Source organism: Balaenoptera physalus (assembly GCF_965194825.1).
Source record: "Balaenoptera physalus genome assembly, chromosome: 18".
NCBI lineage: Eukaryota > Metazoa > Chordata > Mammalia > Artiodactyla > Balaenopteridae > Balaenoptera > Balaenoptera physalus.
In genome coordinates, this window is record NC_138899.1 from 34,078,249 (window position 1) to 34,095,787 (window position 17,539).

Here is a 17,539-nt window from a genome sequence, read left to right on the forward strand (position 1 = left end):
TTCAGCCTTAAAAAATAAATAAATCCTGTCATATGCTACAACATGGATAAATCTTGACGGCATTATGCTAAGTGGAATAAGCCAGTCGCAAAAATAAAAACACCAAATGCTTCCACTCAGGTGAGGTATCTAAAGCAGTCAAACTCATAGAAACAGAAAGTACAATGTGGTTACCAGATGCTGGCGGGGAGGGGGAAATGCGCGTTGTTGTTTATGGGCACAGAGTTTCAGTTTTGCAAGCTGAAAAGGTTCTAGAGATCTGATACATAACAATGTACATATAGCTAACATGACTGTACTGGGCACTTAAAAATGGTACAAATGTTAAATTTTATGGTATATGTATTTTATCACAATTTAAAAAACATATCAATTGGTAACAGAAAGAAAGAGAGCGTGAGGGGGAGAGAAAGGAAGGAAGGAAAGAAGGAAGGAAGAGCGGGAGGAAGGGAGCTCCATAGTGTTTACAGAGACACCCTAAAATATAACAACACTGAAAAGATAAAATAAATTGATTGTAAGGATTATAACTGATGAATACCAAGCAAATTTTAAAAGCCAGATGTGTTTATAAAAATATATTAGACAAAAAAGACTTAAGGAAAAATGTATTAGCAGAGAAAATGATAGTCACTTAAAAATAACATTTCAAATCACCAGAAAGACAGACGAGTTCTAATCTTGTTTCACCTAACAACAGACCTCAAATTATTTAAAGCAAGACATCACAGACCTATAAGAACTAGACTAATTTACATAGTGAGAGATTGTAGTACAATTTTCTTAATAATGATAAATCATATAGTCAAAAAATCAGTAAAATTATGAAAGCTTGAACCACAAAATTAACAAGGTTAACTTAAAGAAGGGCATAGGACACAGAACCCAATTACACCCACAATTATATACTTTCTTTTAAAGCACACATAAAGTATTTAAGAATACTGGTTAAAGTTGTATTATATAAACCACTACTCTAAGAATTCCTCAATCTTGGCTTTATTGACATTTTTGTCTGGATAATTCTTTGTTGTGCATTGTAGGATATTTATCAGCATTCCTGACCTCTACCCCACTAGATGCCAGTAGCACTCCCTTTTCCCACCTCTCCCCACCCACCTATCTCTGCTGTGAAAACCATCAGTTTCTACTATATTAAAGACTTAAATGTATAAAGGAAAAATCAAAATTTTTTTAAAAACTAAAGAATAATTTTGTGCTCTTAGGGTAGGGAAAATTTCTTATGCAAGACACAAAAAGAGAAACCTATAAAGAAAAGAATACATACATTCAAGAATGTATTCAAGAATACTACATTCAAATTAAGAATGTCTGTTCATCAAAAACTATCCCAAAGAAAATACAAGCCACAGAGTGGGGGAAATAAATTTTCAACAAATATAACTGCCAAAGAATTAGTATTCAGAATACATAAATAAATTCTATGCATCAAAAAGAAAAACATAAATGGTACAATTCTTAATGGGCAAAAGTGTAGACATTTGACAGAAAGAAATCCAAAAGGCCAAAAAGCATATGAGAAAATTCTCAAACTTTGTAATAAGGAAATGTAAATTAAAACTGCTGTTGGTTTCCATTTCATACCCACCTGGATGCCAAATTTCAAAAGTTTCAGATTATCAGGTATTATGACAGATGTAGAACAACTTTTGAAATGTAAATTGATATAATAATTTGGAAAACAATTGACCTTATCTAATCAATTTGAAGATGTGTACACCCTACAATTATGCAAGTCTGCTCCTAGGTATATACCCTAGTGTCTAAGTCTGCTCAGGCTGCCATAAAAAATATCATAGACTGGGTGGCTTAAACAACAGAAAATTTGTTTCTCACAGTTCTGAAGGCTGGGAAGTCCAAGATCAAGATGCCGGCTGATTGGTCTCTAGGGAGAGCACCCTTCCTAGTTTGCAGACAGCTGCCTCCTTGCTGTGTTCTTACATGGCCTTCCTTTCTCTTCCTCTTCTTATAAATTGACCAATCCTATCAGATTAAGACCACACCTTAATGACTTCATTTAATCTTAATTACCTACTAAATGCTCTATCTCCAAATATTGTCACATTGGGTGTTTAGACTTTAACATGTGAATTTGAATTTGGGGGACACAATTCAGTCCATAATACCTAGAGAATGTTTTGCATACGTCCACCAGTTAACATGTACAAGAATATTCACAGCTAACACAACTGCCTGGTGAAACCCCAGCTGAACTAATCTGCTAATCATCAGACACATAAAGAAGCCACTGTAAAACATACAACCCAGCTGAGCTGACCCAGACCGGAAGTACCATCCCAGCCTTCCTATAAAAGCACAAAATAAATGAACTAGTGAGTTGTTGTTTTTTTTAACCACAAAGTTCTGGGTTGTATTGTTATGCAGAAAAAGTTAACTATAATGGTAGACAAGATATTCTAAATGTCTCTGAATTTACACATACTTCAAATCTATCCAAATTGAATCTAATGAACCTATGCTTGTTACATGCATGTGTGCCATTTTCTGGGATTATATAGGACAACCCCCATTCTCTAGCTGATGAGATGAAAAAATGAGATAAAACCCATTCAAAATTTAAACTTACCAAGGTAAAAATAGTAGTTCAAGGCAATAATTTTAATAGATTTCACAAGACATTGAATTAGTAGCTAAATAGTATATAAAATAAATGATAAGAAAAGCATTTAGGCTCAAATTATTAGGAAATTATTAAAGAAAAGGTATAATGCAATATTTAATTCATTTATTCCTTAATATTTCATTCATTCAAAATTTGTTTTGTCATTCAGGTGGAGATTAATCTGTACCTTGAACAAAGCAAAGTTCAATTTGAGGATTGTTTTATGTTAAGCATCATGTTAAGAGATGATTAAGAAATGATTGAGACCCATTCCCTGTCATTAATGAAGACAGACAGATAAAGTATAATAAATAATAAAATAGAGATATACACAGGATAATGTGATAGCATAGACATGAGATAGTTTTCTCTTTTGTAGGTTTGGAGAATCTTTCCTGGAGAGTTATCCTGAAAGGGGAGAAAGAGTTAGCTAAGCAAATAAATTCTGGAAGAGGTACTCATAAGCAAAAAGCCAGATATGTGAAATAACATGGTATATACATATTACTTGTAGTAGGCCATTTATCATTCAATGAATACTGTATACCTTCTATATGTAATCACTATACTGTACAGAGAATACAATAAGGAATAAAATAGAAATGTGCTAAAAGTACTTATTACCAGTAGATACAGTCACACAAGAAAAAAGTTAACAATCCAATGGGAAATTAAAAGTTATGAAAAACACTATCAAGAAAGAGAACAGAGTGCTGTTCAAAGTCTAATAAGAAGCAATAGAAGTATTTTTACCACAGGAATAGCATGATTTAATTTACAAATTCAGCACTTTAGACTTTCTAAAATAAAAATCACACATGAGAGTATTCAAATACAAAACAGAAAAGGAAAAGAAGGTTTTTAGGTCAGGCTCAGTACTATCTTGGACTTCATTCTGTCGGTTCTGAATGGTCAGTCTCACTGTAATCCTCAGACCCTTCCCATCACCAGATGCCTTGGTGATGTCATCACCAACTATTTTTGGAGACAGACCCAGGGGGCCGATCTTGGGGGCCAGGACAGACATGGCTCCATTGAAGAGTTTGAAGTATATGGACTGCATGGCCAGATTTACATGGAAGATGTATTCAAGTTCCAGTGTGGATCCAAAAATAGTGTAGATGGATGAAGGGCAAGATTGGGGAAGGGAGTCAGCTAGGGGGCTCTAGCAACATCCAAGCAAGAAAAGGTAAAGACTTGACAATCATAAATTTCCTGTTGCACCAAAAGGAGTGTCATTAGAGAATACAGATCGAGTACATGAGGAGTGGGGTCTAGCATTAGAGGAAGATTTAGAATTATCACTGAAAGGAAGACAAGATGGAGCTGATCAAGGGCACATCAAAGGATTGTTGAATGGCCCTCTATTGGTACAGGAGATGATACATTTTCAGAGTTGTATAGCAGGCCTCTGATGATTTGTCTGTCTAGCACTTCTCAACCTTTCTTCTGGAAAAGTGTCCCCCTTCTAGAAAACTCCCCAGCCTCCACGTTCAGCATATCCCTCAAGGGTGAGCTTCAATGCTCTTAAATTACTCTGTCTCTTTGGCTACAGTGAGTGAACTGTGAGTGAATATTTGTCTCAATCCCAAGACCTGTACAATCAGTGATAACTAACATATCCAGAACCAGGCACAAGTCAAAGTTTTTTATACTAACTTATTTAATCATCATAAAAATGCAATGAAGTAGGTACAATTATTACCTCCTTTTTTCAGACAAGGAAATGGAGGCACAAGATGGAAACTTGTACTAGGTCACACACAGACCAGGTTTTGAATTCTAGGTGTGTTACTTCACATCCCATACATTCTTAACCAGTATCTAATACTGCCCTTGACAAGTTTCTTCACCCAGAAATATATAACTGCCCCAAGGTGACTCAATCAAAGCCCTGTCTTGGATTTCTGAACTTAGGGATCAGGAAAGCTAAACTCAATCCATCTCTGGTGGTAGAGTTAGAAGCACCGGGCATGGTGGTCGCTAGGTACCATGAATGCAGCTGTGTGGGTAGAAGCTAGCCTGAGAAACTGAGGAAGGCATCTAGAAAAATGTGTCTTTAGGGATCAGAAATGATATGAGGTAAGGTTTGAATCTCTGGCTGTAGTCATCTCTGAGACCAACTGGAGACCTGACCAACCTATTAACATGATGACATGAGCTCATTCAGCACCCTTTCTGGATAAAGTAGCTTAAATTTAAAGCTGGCAACTAAGAGTCATGAGTAATTAAGAATACTAATCTGCATAGCTGTGGAAGCATCTTTAGCAATGCTCAGCCATCCAGAGGGACAGCAGACTGCTGTGTGAGTCGTGGCTGGGGATTCACCAGGCAGTTGTGTTAGGAAGCCAGAGATACAAATAAGTTGAGCGTGTGAAAGATAGTCAGGTGGGAAAATAAGAGATTCAGAAGGGAGTATATCATAGTGGGAAAGAAAGCATGCCCTGGGGTAGACTGGGCAAGTAATTTAACCTCTCAAGCCTCAGTTTCCTCATATTTGTTTTGGGATAATAGTAATTGCCAACCTTTCTCATGTACTGTGAGGATTAAATGAGATAATTTATATAAAATATTTAACACAGTGCCAGGCTATAGTAATCTCTCCATAACTGTTATTGTTTTGGTTGAGGTATGTACCCAGTGCTATGGGAGCATAGATCCTCGGAGAAGGGGATGCTTGAGCTGATATTGAAGGACAAATGAGGTTGGGTAGGTAAAAGGAGGCAGATATTCCCTATTTTTATTCTCCATGCCCATCTGTTCATCCCCTAATTTACAATACAGGTGATACTAGCTTCTCCTATACACATTCCATAGGGGCTAAAGTCATAGCCCAGAAAATGTAAATAGATGGCTTCAGTGATAAACTCTAAGTAATATGCAAAGTCAATAAAGACCAAAAATTAAATCCAAATTGCTGCTCTGAATTTAAATTTTCGGTCTTTTTCTTTGCAACGAAAATGCATAATTCTTAAAGCATTAGTATACATGTAATTGCTTCATCGCTGATGTAATCTCTCCTACCTGTACCAAAAGTGATTTCAGCTTGTACTTTTGCAATGAGTGATGGAGAAACTTCCAGATGGAGAGGTTTAATTTGTGAGATTTTCCCTAGTCTATTCACATTGGCTTTAACTTCCATTTTAAATTACAGAGAGAATTCCCCAAATTTCAAAGAGCCCCAAGAGATCCAGTGAAACAGCTAATCTCTTTCTAGGAGCATGTTAACAAAAGCAATTTCTTACTGAGCTATATGCTACCCAGTGGGACTGATAATGAATCTGCATTATGGTAACCTTTATAAGAAGATATAAGAAGACCTTTTGGGGAGGTGTATTTATTCGGTGGGGAATGTGTCTTTCCGCATGTGGATTCTTCTGTTTAGATCCACTATTCACTCAACTATGCCAAGAAAGACCTTCTGTCTTTCTGTTTCAGCAACTCCTCTGAATTTATAGTACCCATCCTATTACATACCACGATGTCAGTAAATATCAAACACCAATGTGCTGTACAGCTTTCTTAGTGTTCAATTTCTCTCATTTAGAAAATGCACTAGATTTGCATAGTTGATTGCAGGCTTTATACTAATTTCCCTCTAAGATTTATAGAGTTCAAACTTGTTAACACAGAATACTGTGTTTGTTTATTTGTTTATAAATTGGAGAAGAGGGAAAAAAACAAATTGTATGTCGTCACCCAAGTATAGAGAAGCGGCATTTACTGGGAGTCTCCTATAGAGGGCACCTTCACCTTATTGGAAACCCAACTGCAAGAGGAACTCAATGGTTACCAGAGAAATAACGAAATCTTAAAGTCAGAAGCCCTCCCTTGTTTGTGCTAACCAGTTTTCTTCTCTATAGTATCTTTGCTACCTTATCTTTAATGGAAAAGAACTGGCACCTTGTATAATCATTCATAGATATAGGCCTGTAACACTACCTTATTATTATGTTCAGCCTGCCTGTGGGAGAGCTGGAGATAGCTGTTCATATTACCTCAGAGGCAACAGATCAATGAAAGGAAGGGAAGGACAAGTTTTGAGCTGCCTTTTTGCAAAAATGTCCTTTATACAGCAGAAGATATTTTTAAAGCATTATATCAGAAAACAAAGGCTGATAATGAAGTGTTTACAAAACAAACTTTTGCCATGTTATTATGATTGTTAAGTGCTTTTAGACTGAAACGACTTAAATGGAAACAAAAAGTAAATAACTTTTGGATACCAAAAGTACTATGAGTTATAGGCTATAAATCTAAAGAAGTAATTGCTATTTTGAAAATTCTGAAAATAGGCATGTGGGAGTACGTGTGGGTGCTGTAAAGAAATTCCTTGAAACTGTTTCTGTGTATCTAAACAACTGTGAAAAGATATTTTATCGATCATGTTATAATAAGAGATTATCAAACTATAAAAATATAAGTACATTTTTAGAGAAAATATGATTTTTAAAAATGATCACAGTAAGTGCCTTTCACATCTAGAGGACTTCAAATACAGCATTACTTTGTTGTTGATTTTGAATATCTTATGTCTCATGATGGCTAACCATATTAACATACATAAATCCAGTACGTATAAATATCACTTTGTATATTTACCTTTGACAGTTCCTGATTGGGAGGCTTCTTTTGGATATTCAATAAGTGGTAGTCAGATTTATGAGGACATTTGGCTAAGAAAACTTATCAAGAAACTGATGATGATTATTCCTAAATATTAAGATTAAAAGCAACATTGAAGACATGAGTTTATTTCTTTACATTTGCATATAAAATGCTGTTTGTTTAGTTACCGAATGCACCATCTGATACCTATTATATTTACAATGAAGCTTATCAATTATAATTATTAATTCCGTGTTTTCGTATTCCGTGCTTAGAAGTAATTAAACTTCCAAATGCTACTCTTTGCATAAAGTATTTAGGAACATTTTAGTTTTCCTTTAACTTAAGCTTGAAATAGATTACAAATAAGTGTAAATGAGTTTTAGCTATTAAAATTAATTTGCTCTTATGTCTTTTTTAATGCTTTATCTGGTCAAGATCCAAAGCTTTCTGTTAGGATCAAAATTCAGACTATTGGAAATTTTAATTCTTCTTTAGTAATAATTATCATTAATTTGTCAATCAAGTCACTTACATAAAAGTATAACAAAGAATAGCCTGGAAAGTATGTACTTAAATTTATGCACACACTGTTATCAATGTGTTTCAAAAATCAGTTAAATTAGTTTCCGTGGGAAAAAGACCCATCTTCTTGTTCAGCTGAGTTGGTGGCCTTGTTCTAGAAAATACCTAAAGTAAGGCCCTAATCACCTGCCCAGGCGTTCCTGCCACGTTGTTGACACTTCCTGTTGTTCAGTGGTTTCTCCCATTCTGTTGCATTCCAGAGCTCAAGGCGCTTCTTTGAAGACACAAGGCCATTCAAGTCTTCTTGACTTTGCAGCTTCACTCTAAAGGGAGAGTAAATGAAAAAGCCACGCAGTTCAGACAATTTAAATGGAGCAGCCGGAGGGCATGGTATTGCTCTGCTGGGAATTGCTTGTGAGTGATCCCTGAATCATCTCTCGGAGAAGAAGTAGAGAGTGAACTTTCTGAAACCAGGTTAAAAAAAGGATAGGAGAAAGAGGCTGTCTAGTCCTCTGTGGAAAAGCAAACCAAGGCTAGTAAGGCACTACAGATAAGTAATGTGTTTACACGATCGACTGCAGGTTTGATGCCTGATTTTGCAAAGCACTTCAACAGGTGACTTTTACTGGTGGATACTGCCATGTTCTAACCTAAGGAAACCAGGGGTAGTCACAAAAGTCAAGGAACCCCAGGGGTTTTTACAGTTTGACTAACTTTCTAACGTCACAAACTGATTAAGTATTTCTCAAGATCTCAAAATCTTGTTCCTGAAATAACAGTATTTCCCCAATTCTTTTTTAGAATTCTCCCTTCTAATCATGATGCATTGTAGTACGTAAGCACATACATCTAAGCAGTCACTGAGAACACATCTAGTGGCTCTATTAGACCTTATAGAAATGCATTATACAGGGGTAGAAACAGGCAGAGAAGCATGAGTCTAGATCCAAATGTGTCAGTCTATTATTTTCTCAGTTCCCTTACATATGAAATGAAAAAAATATTTTCCTTTCCTTATGTCAAAACAGTCTCCCTCAAGGATAGCTAGGGGAAAGAAAATCAATGAGGACTTGAACCTAATACCTGTCTTAGGCCTCAACTGCTGTGAGTATAAAGGGAAGTTCTCATATTTTGCTAATTGTTAATTTCCTCTTTTGCAAGATCAGAGATGAGTGCAACGGACTGGGAATGTTCTGAGCTTGCCTCTGAGCTCTGAGGGGAAGAGCAGAGAACCATTTGTGATTTCAAGCATGGTCACTGGAAGGGGAAATGGCAAATGAAATCTGCAATCCAAGGATTAGATGATCTGCGGACTCCCCTAATGGGAAATTTCAATGATGTTATGGTCAAAAGACTCAACTGAGATAATGTATATGAAATTCTGATCAGGATGAATATCTTTTTCTTCTTTACATCCTCAGCAACCAGTATACAATCAGTACACAAATAAATGAGCTTTGTTATGAATATTGAAGTGATGGCAGTGTTAAAACAAAACCATACAAATTCTTGCATACCCCCTCTGCTTACTCACATTTGGGAAGTAGAGTTTCTTTCACACACAAACTTGAATACTTTTCCTCATCATCTGTAGCAGCACTTCAGAGTATACTTTCACTTATATTTTCAGTCTTGATGAAGACTCCTCAATGGCTCCTTGAATGACTAACAAGATTCTTTCTTTATGGGTCCCAGATACGAGCCTTTGTCATAGGACTAAAATTCTCTTTTCCAGCTCTTTGAAACCCAATTTATTCGCATCTCGAGATTTTTGCCTTGAGAATTTTCCTAAATTAGCTATATATTAGAACAAAAATGAGCATAACTAAAATTTTGTTAGTCTTCAATATCCTGGTCTGAATCAAATGATATATTATTTGGGGAATGAGCAGTTTATACAACTTGGGGACAAAGGAAACGGGTGGAATAATGTAGAAGCAGTTTTAATTATCCAGCTAACTTTTACTGAGCACCCAGCAAGTGCTAAGCATTATATTCTCCATCTGAAAGGAATGGAAATGACTTGAGCCCACCTGAAGAGAAACATATCAACAAGTGTAAAAGCCTAAGATAATTGCCTTACCCATCGCAACGTATGGTGACAGTTATTATCTGCAAAGATTCCTGGATGTGCTGAATCTTGAGCCAATCAATGAATTATAAAATCTGACTTATACAGGAAATAGTTGTTTTCTTTAGTTCTTTCTTTAAATACACAAGTGGGGCTATGCTGGACACGTGAATGAACTGAACTCTGGTTCAAAAACTAAAATGACTTTGCAACACATGGGGAAAGCATGAGGCTGAGGTTGGCAGTAGTGCAACCCCTTCCCTGAGTACGCTCAGAGTCTGTACTTTGATTACATTCAACAAGAATAAAGAGGTCTGTGAAGAATTCTCAGAAAGCAGTTTCTTATATAACACCCTGCTAGTATCCCACAGTCCTCTCCTGAAAACTGGTGGAGTGAGGGGTTGATCTGGGATAATCTACCCAAGTAAAAAATTAATAACAACAACTTCGAACTTGGTGAAGACATTATCAGTAGAGCGTTGTATTACTCTCTGTACTGGTAATTTTTTAAACGGTTAATTTCTGTCTTATTTTTACTAGTTGAAGTATAGATAATTTACAGTGTGTGATAGTTTCAAGTGTACAGCAAAGTGATTCAGTTATACATACATATATATGTGTGTGTTCTTTTTCAGATTATTTTCCATTATAGGTTATTACAAGATATTGAGTGTACTTCTCAGTGCTATACAGTAAGTCCTTGTTGGTTACCTATTTTATATATAGTAGTGTGTGTATGTTAATCCCAAACTCCTCATTTATCTCTCCCCCCCGCACCCCACCTCACATCCCCTTTGGTAACCATAAGTTTGTTTTCTATGCCTGTAAGTCTATTTCTGTTTTGTAAATAAGTTCATTTGTGCTATTTTTTTAGATGGCCAGGTACATTCTCAGAGCAGTTGTGTTCATCATTTTCCATTCCGTTGTTCAAAAATGTGTCTCCGTCTCAGGATTTAACCTTTGCTAAAGCATAGGTCTGAGACAATCACAACAAAATACCTTCCCCTTAAAAACTAGGACTTCAGAGCCCCGTTAAATCAAAAGAAAAATTCTTTCTCTCCTCCCCAGTCTCACAGCCCTCAGGATTTTAAATGGTAATGACCAGTTCATTTGAGAAAATGGCATTTTAGTGCTTCCCCTCACGAGCTCTTAAGGCATATAAGGTGTCTCTTTCCCAGGGATGTGCACCTCCTTTTGTTTTCTGGCATTACTGGAACTGACCTGGCATGGATCACTGGGTGAGCAGGCAATCTTAAACACTTCTCATATAAATTACTGGTTCCTTTCTAAGTGCAATTGCTCACAGGGTAATACACCATTTCACAACTCTGATAGCAAAGTCTCTTCATTCTACTGGGTTCCACACACCCCCAGGAAATGAACAGACAAAAAGACTGATGGCCGTGTGAACCTCAGAAATGTACAGTCTGGTTCAACCTCGAGTATGTACATCGTGAGCACTTTGGTATCTTTCAACTATATTCCCTTCTTTGACTCCTCTCAAATCCTCTTTTCCTGCTTTAAAACCCATCAACAAAAACAGAAACATCAACATGACACACCTGTGTGAACACTATAAAAAGCAAAGCAGTAAGGAATACTATTTTTCAAAGTAAATTCTATTTTTCAAATTTTCCAGAAAAGAAAATAATGCTCACATTTTATGCTCTACATTTATTTGGTAGAAATGACCCATCTAGCTCCCATGCAAAAGAGGCTTACCATTAATTGAGCACTCCAAGATTCACTGGTTGCTCACCATGGCCACATTTTCCAAACCAATGTCTTTTTCCCATGAACTCTAATGACAAGGTGTGTTTTTACTGACAGTTGACTTGGATCAGAGCTTGCAGGATTGTATTTCAGGTTGTGACTCTGTAAAACCCTGTAACTTTCTTTGAAGTTAAACAGTGTCAATCTGTTTCCATGTCTGAATAACTCTTAGAAGAGCCTGCCTGACCCAAGTCAACTCACTGAAACACACTATTTCCCCATAATTGATGTTCCAAATGAATGTCCTTTCATAATAAAATGTGCTGGAAAACAAAACAGCTTTGCATCCGGCACAAGTTGCATCATAATTAAATTTTATTTTATCCCATCGAGGCATGCTAAATGTTGAGCAAAATATAATTTTAAGTAATTTGTTTGTATTCTTATCTGTAGGAGTTGGAAATTAACAGCATTGCTAGTTTGCGTTTACTGTTAAGCCTGGAGAGCGGAGAGATTGCTTTGCAAACATTACAGTTATTATGTCTGCAGTTGGTACTCTTTGTATAAATTATTGATCAGCCAGCTTATTTTTCTTTCTGCTTAATGGATATTATAGCATAGTTGTTTACAACGCTATAGTTAAGGTTGTGTCAGCACTTCCATTATAATAAACCCCCTCTGTTACAGGGGGTTTATAACTTGTTGTAAAAATTTGCTCTGGGCTGAAACTTGACATACAAGATCTCGAGCTGGAAGGTGGCAATTGTTATTCTTTCAACTTAAAAAAAAAAAAATCTCTTTGTTCTGAAGGGCAATAAATAAATAAACAGTTTATTCTTTTTTAACTATCCTTGAAATTTCTGACTTCAAATAGAACAATTTTTATAGGCTATTTGTTGGACAATGACCTCTTCTTTTATTTAATAAAGCAAAGAGAAAGAAAAAAGACCAAGATAATAAGTTAAAACAAAAACAGAAAAGCAGACAGTGAATCAGTAGAAACTTTTATAATTAAGTTTAATACATTTCTCCTAACATTGCAAAATCACACCATAATTTATTTTTAAATTAAACATGCATTTACACTACATAAGACTTCTTTCCACCCCCCCCCCCCAATTCCCAACTATGTATTCCTCGAGCAATTCATACATCTTAATGCTGATATTCTTTAGAGAAAAGTGAGATTTTGGCTATTTAAAAAGAAAGGAGTATGACAATTAGAAAATGCCATATATGAAAAGGTGCAATTGAAGGTACAATAGTTCCTAGAAAACTAGGGATTTAAATATCTGCCTGACTTTTTGACCTTCAATCCAGTCTGCCATCCCTCTTACCATTTAAGAGATGAAGGGAATTAATCTCAATTTATATCATTATTTTTGCTGCTTCCTTTTATGATCCAACTCTAAAATGATCTCACTGTGTTTTTTTTTTTTTAATCAAATATTTGCCTGTGCAACTCTTAATACCAACCCCCAGATGGAATTAGGATACTTAACACTGGAAGTAAGTAGTGATGGGAAAGTATAACCAAATTATCATGGAGAGTTGACTACTTGTTGTAGAAATGATGCAGTTTGGAGTAAGGAAAACCATTCCATGATGACTTTTTTCTTTGTAACTGTTCTCCTCTTTGCTCCTCTAACTATTCTCCTTTCTCTCCCCCGACATGGGTTTAGAGATTTCTTACAGTATGCTCCATAACTAGCAAAGTATTTTCGGCCAACATGTCACCTTCCTTTTGAACCAGGAGAAAACTGGGTGAGGATAGAAGATTAGGGAGAGAGGAACAGTACTGCCAAATTGTGCCATTTGGTTCTGACATCTATGTAAATGTGAACATGAATAGGTGATTACTACATGTGTTCAGTAAGCATACATATATGGTCCATGCATTTCCATGCTGGAAAACAAGTCAGAGTTACTTATGACCATTTTGACCACTCCTTTATTAAGAACGGCAATTTGTAATAAAAAGTTTGAGTGCTTCAAGTTATAATGTGTTCAGCTCCCCACCTTCTGTCCTTTGGGTAATTTATCACCAAGCTCTCTGCACCTGATTAGAGAATGTATCCTTGAGATAAAAGTCTTATTCCTTGTTTGAGGAGGGACAGTAGCTGGAAAAGAGGGAGACTGTAGAAATGAGACACTAAAAGTCAGAAGTTGGAACCCCAGGTGGGGAGAGCAGAGACAGAAAGTGTAAAAGTAGGGAAGTCTTTGCTTAAGGTAGTCAGGGTTTATCTGCTGAGCTGATTGGTGAGGCCGTGTGTCTGAGTTAAAAAGGCTTGAGAGAGTTACTTGGCATAATTTCTCCATCTTCAATGATTTACTACTGAAGTGCAAACATCAATTTTGGACTCTCTCCTGAGAAACGTTTAACAAAGTCAGTCAACTACTGGTACCCTGTTATCTTTCTAGATTTGCCAAACTTGGAGAGCTCCTTTATAAACCTCCGCCTGAAGTTTGTCTTTTTTTTTTTTTTTTTTTTCTATTAAGGAAACAGGTCCATTAGTAAATACGCAGATGTAAAAATCATCTTCCTCTTTACTTCGCCGTTGTGATATATCTTAGAATTGTTCAGAAGTGCACCCTATTGTGAAAGCTATTTGTGCCGGGTGTGCTAATGCACTCTTTGATTGAGTGAATTAGCAGTCATAACAATCTGGCAGTCTGGCCATAGAAGTGTGCTCAAATTGATTTGTGTTATGGCTGGACTGGAAAATCTAGTGTTAGTTGTTTTTTGCCCTGGGGCATTGTTTGTACCAAACTCCACTTTTCATTTAATTTTCCAATACATTTTGAAAGATTGAAATGCTTGTGATCAACATTTGATCCACTTGCATTATTTAAAAAAGAATTCTGAAAGTAATTTCAGATTCCAAAAAACCTTGCTTTCAATTAGAGTAAACATAATTAGAGTGACGTCGTGCTCGGAATGGTAAGTCTCCCTTTGAATCTATTAAGCATGTTATCTCCTTGTCCTGTCACTGAAAGGAATTCAGTATATATCTGAGGTATACATCTGTATTTTTCTGTTCATACTTCTAATAGAACTTGGGGAAAAATTAAAAGAATAAAATTGCAAGGAACCTTTTCTTGTTGTCCTTTCTGCATATTCCCAAATTGTTTCTGCTTCATTTAGTGATGCTATAAAAAGAGGATACTCAAAGCTTTCAGGAAATTTTGAGATATTCGAGAAACATTCAGATATGTATTGCCTTTAAGTTATTAGAACATTTTAGGTTTTTTTAAATATTCTATGAAATCCACATTTTCAATCTTAATTATATCAATTGCTATATTGAAACCCTAAAGATTTAAAGACATGACTTATCCTGGCTTTGTCAATATTTGTATCTTTCTTACAATCCTCTGCTTTGCAGTCATTTACCAGAATTATAATGCAGCATGAATATAACTTTAAAATGACTATTGATTACAGAGAAAGCTTTGTGAAATCATTTAGTCAGTTTCCCCACTTGAGAAATCAGTGAATAAAATAGGTCAATAGATAAGGATGGAATGGATGTAATACAGTGCTATGCCTCCCTGGGTTATAAAACGGGTCAAAAATGAATCCCCATAGAATTCATGGTTTTATACTCATAAAATAAAATGATACTTACCAAATCCCAACTCTAAGTCCACCTTTCTACAGATTTATTCTTCGTTTTTAAAGCACAGGTTTTGAAAGTATATTTTTATGTTTCCCTGATTCAACAGAAGCATTTCCTTGTCACTCTCCCTTTTAACCAAATAGGATGCCCTCATCTTCAGGCTAAAGTGTCTGTTGTTATCCAGGTATTCACCGGGACTTTTGCTGCAACAGCTAGTCTGTATTTTCTCACTGTCTCCTGCGACCTTAACAGCTCTTCTCAAAACTGCATTTCCTACTGCACTGAACTCTGTCTCCTGTGCCGATTTTTGTTAAGTAATAGATGGTGAGCCCTGAGACCACTCTCTCTATTAGTTCCATTCACAGGGATGTCTTCGGGGGCACGGAAGGAGGGGGAAGGGGAAGGGAGGGGCCAAGAGGGGGCAGAGGGAGGGAAGAAAATACCTTCCCTGAACTGGTACAAGCTCAGCTTCAAACGATATCCTAGGAAAGAAATTAAAGACTTCTTAATTAGTGCAGCAATTAAGCTTTCTTGGTAGCATTTTAATCAGCATAGGCCCTATCAAAGGACAAACAGAACAATTTGCAGGTCTTTGAATTTTAAACAGTCTTATTGATTTTAGCACAATACGTCTTCACAACACAGGGAGAATTTTCTAATATCAGTTACAGTACTTTGAGTTATGCTTATGCAAATTGAGTGCAGGTTGGAGAGGAGGAGATGGAAGGAGAGGACCTGAACCAAACAGAGATGTAAAACAATAAACAAACAAGACAAAAGCTTGGAAACCTAAAGATGTGATAGGAAGAGTGGGAATTTGAAATCTGTGCAGTTGATTTATCTGCTGTTATGAAATACCGTTTGCCTTAATCACTGGTAATATTTCCCAAAAAATAAAAATAAAAATGAATGAAGAAATTTGAATTTTTCCACGCTTTTCTTTCCTACATATTTTAATTTGCATTATGTGCCTTTTCTAATCCTATTGTTTGATCACCGGGGTAAGTGGTAGTTCCTAAAAAACGGTTTAGAGACCTGATATGGGGGGTGAGGGGAAGGAAGCTCCCATTCAGTTAGGGGAAGGCGCCCCAAGCCCTGCCTCTGAATGGAGCACGTGCTGGGAGATGCAGGGTTCCCTGCAGAAAATTTGGACTTTGCTTTGATGCTGGGTGGGATTATGGCTTGGTCAGCTATCATTACTTCCTGTCCGTGGCTTCGGAGTGTGGCAGGTATTAGGTGAGTGACAGTTTAAGGAAATATGAGAAACGAGAATGCTTAGAGCAGATCTGGGGCATTTAATTCTGATTTTTTCCATTTGTGGGTCTAGAATTTAAAACGAAGAAACTAGTTTAGCATTTTAAAAACTAGAGCAGAGTTTATTAAAGTCGTGCATGCAATTCCAAAATAAAATTAGTTTCTCAGGGCTTAATATCTTCTTCCTCACCTCTACTCATTAACATAGTTGTCTGGCTTTTTTTTTTTTTTTTTAAAGGTAATATTGTCCAAAACAGGCATAAACACTTAAAGAGGTGTTCTGATGTATGTGATATATATCCAATCCCTATTTTTAACTGAAGTCAGATAAGAGGAGTGAAAATTAATATAAATTATTTCTGGATATATCAAACTACATTGGCTAACTAGGCAAAACAACTGTATACACTTTAGCTATCTCATAGAAGTTAATCTACTTTTTGGCAACAATCAATTTTCTGAATTCTTATGACCCAGGAAAGCCTCCTGATATAACTGCTATGCCCCAAAAAGTTTAGTATAAACTTAGACTAATTAGTCAATAGTGCTATATTTCTCTATAAATATTTCCTGCACCTTTTGACACTAAACTTCAAAAAAGGTTAAAGAATTAAAATGATAAAAAGAAATGTGATAATAATTTCAACACTACACTGTGAACCTGATGCTAATAGTTTATTTTTAAAATCTGTCAAATGCTAAAGCACTGTTTCTATCTTGTAAAGTTAATGAACATGTGCAGACAGGTTTAAAGCCTAATTATTTAAGATTCCTAGAGATATAAACAGAGAACAGACTTGACCTATGCTCAAATCACAGGTTGGTCAAAAATCCTTGAATAAATAGTACTTTCATGCAACAAGTTAGAAAAGGGAAGAAAAGCAGAGAGGAAGGCAAAGAGGAAGAGAGTCTAAACTCAGCCTAATGTTTTTAAGCATAGCTACCCTTTCTGCCTTTACAAGTCAACTAGCGAGCTTTGTTTTTGTTCTTTTCATTATTTACAAAACATATTTCTACAAACTGAGAAGGACTTTCCCAAAATACAGTGATACTTTTCAAATACAATATATGTGGGTGTAGATGTGTGTATACACACACACACAC

General features: G+C 36.1%; 1 long non-coding RNA gene across 3 annotated transcripts in view; it reads right to left on the reverse strand.

Moving 5' to 3' along the window:
• Positions 1 to 17,539, reverse strand: part of LOC309647484 — a 126,157-nt gene that overhangs the window by 87,228 nt on the left and 21,390 nt on the right. The window contains exons 2-3 of one of the 3 annotated variants that reach the window (XR_014256071.1): positions 7,964 to 8,100; positions 1,858 to 7,357 (exon numbers count right to left, since the gene is read on the reverse strand). This is a non-coding gene — a long non-coding RNA (uncharacterized lncRNA). Of the gene's footprint in view, positions 1 to 1,857; positions 8,101 to 17,539 lie in introns of all 3 variants that reach the window. The other 2 variants (XR_014256072.1, XR_014256073.1) reach the window with 2 other exon arrangements.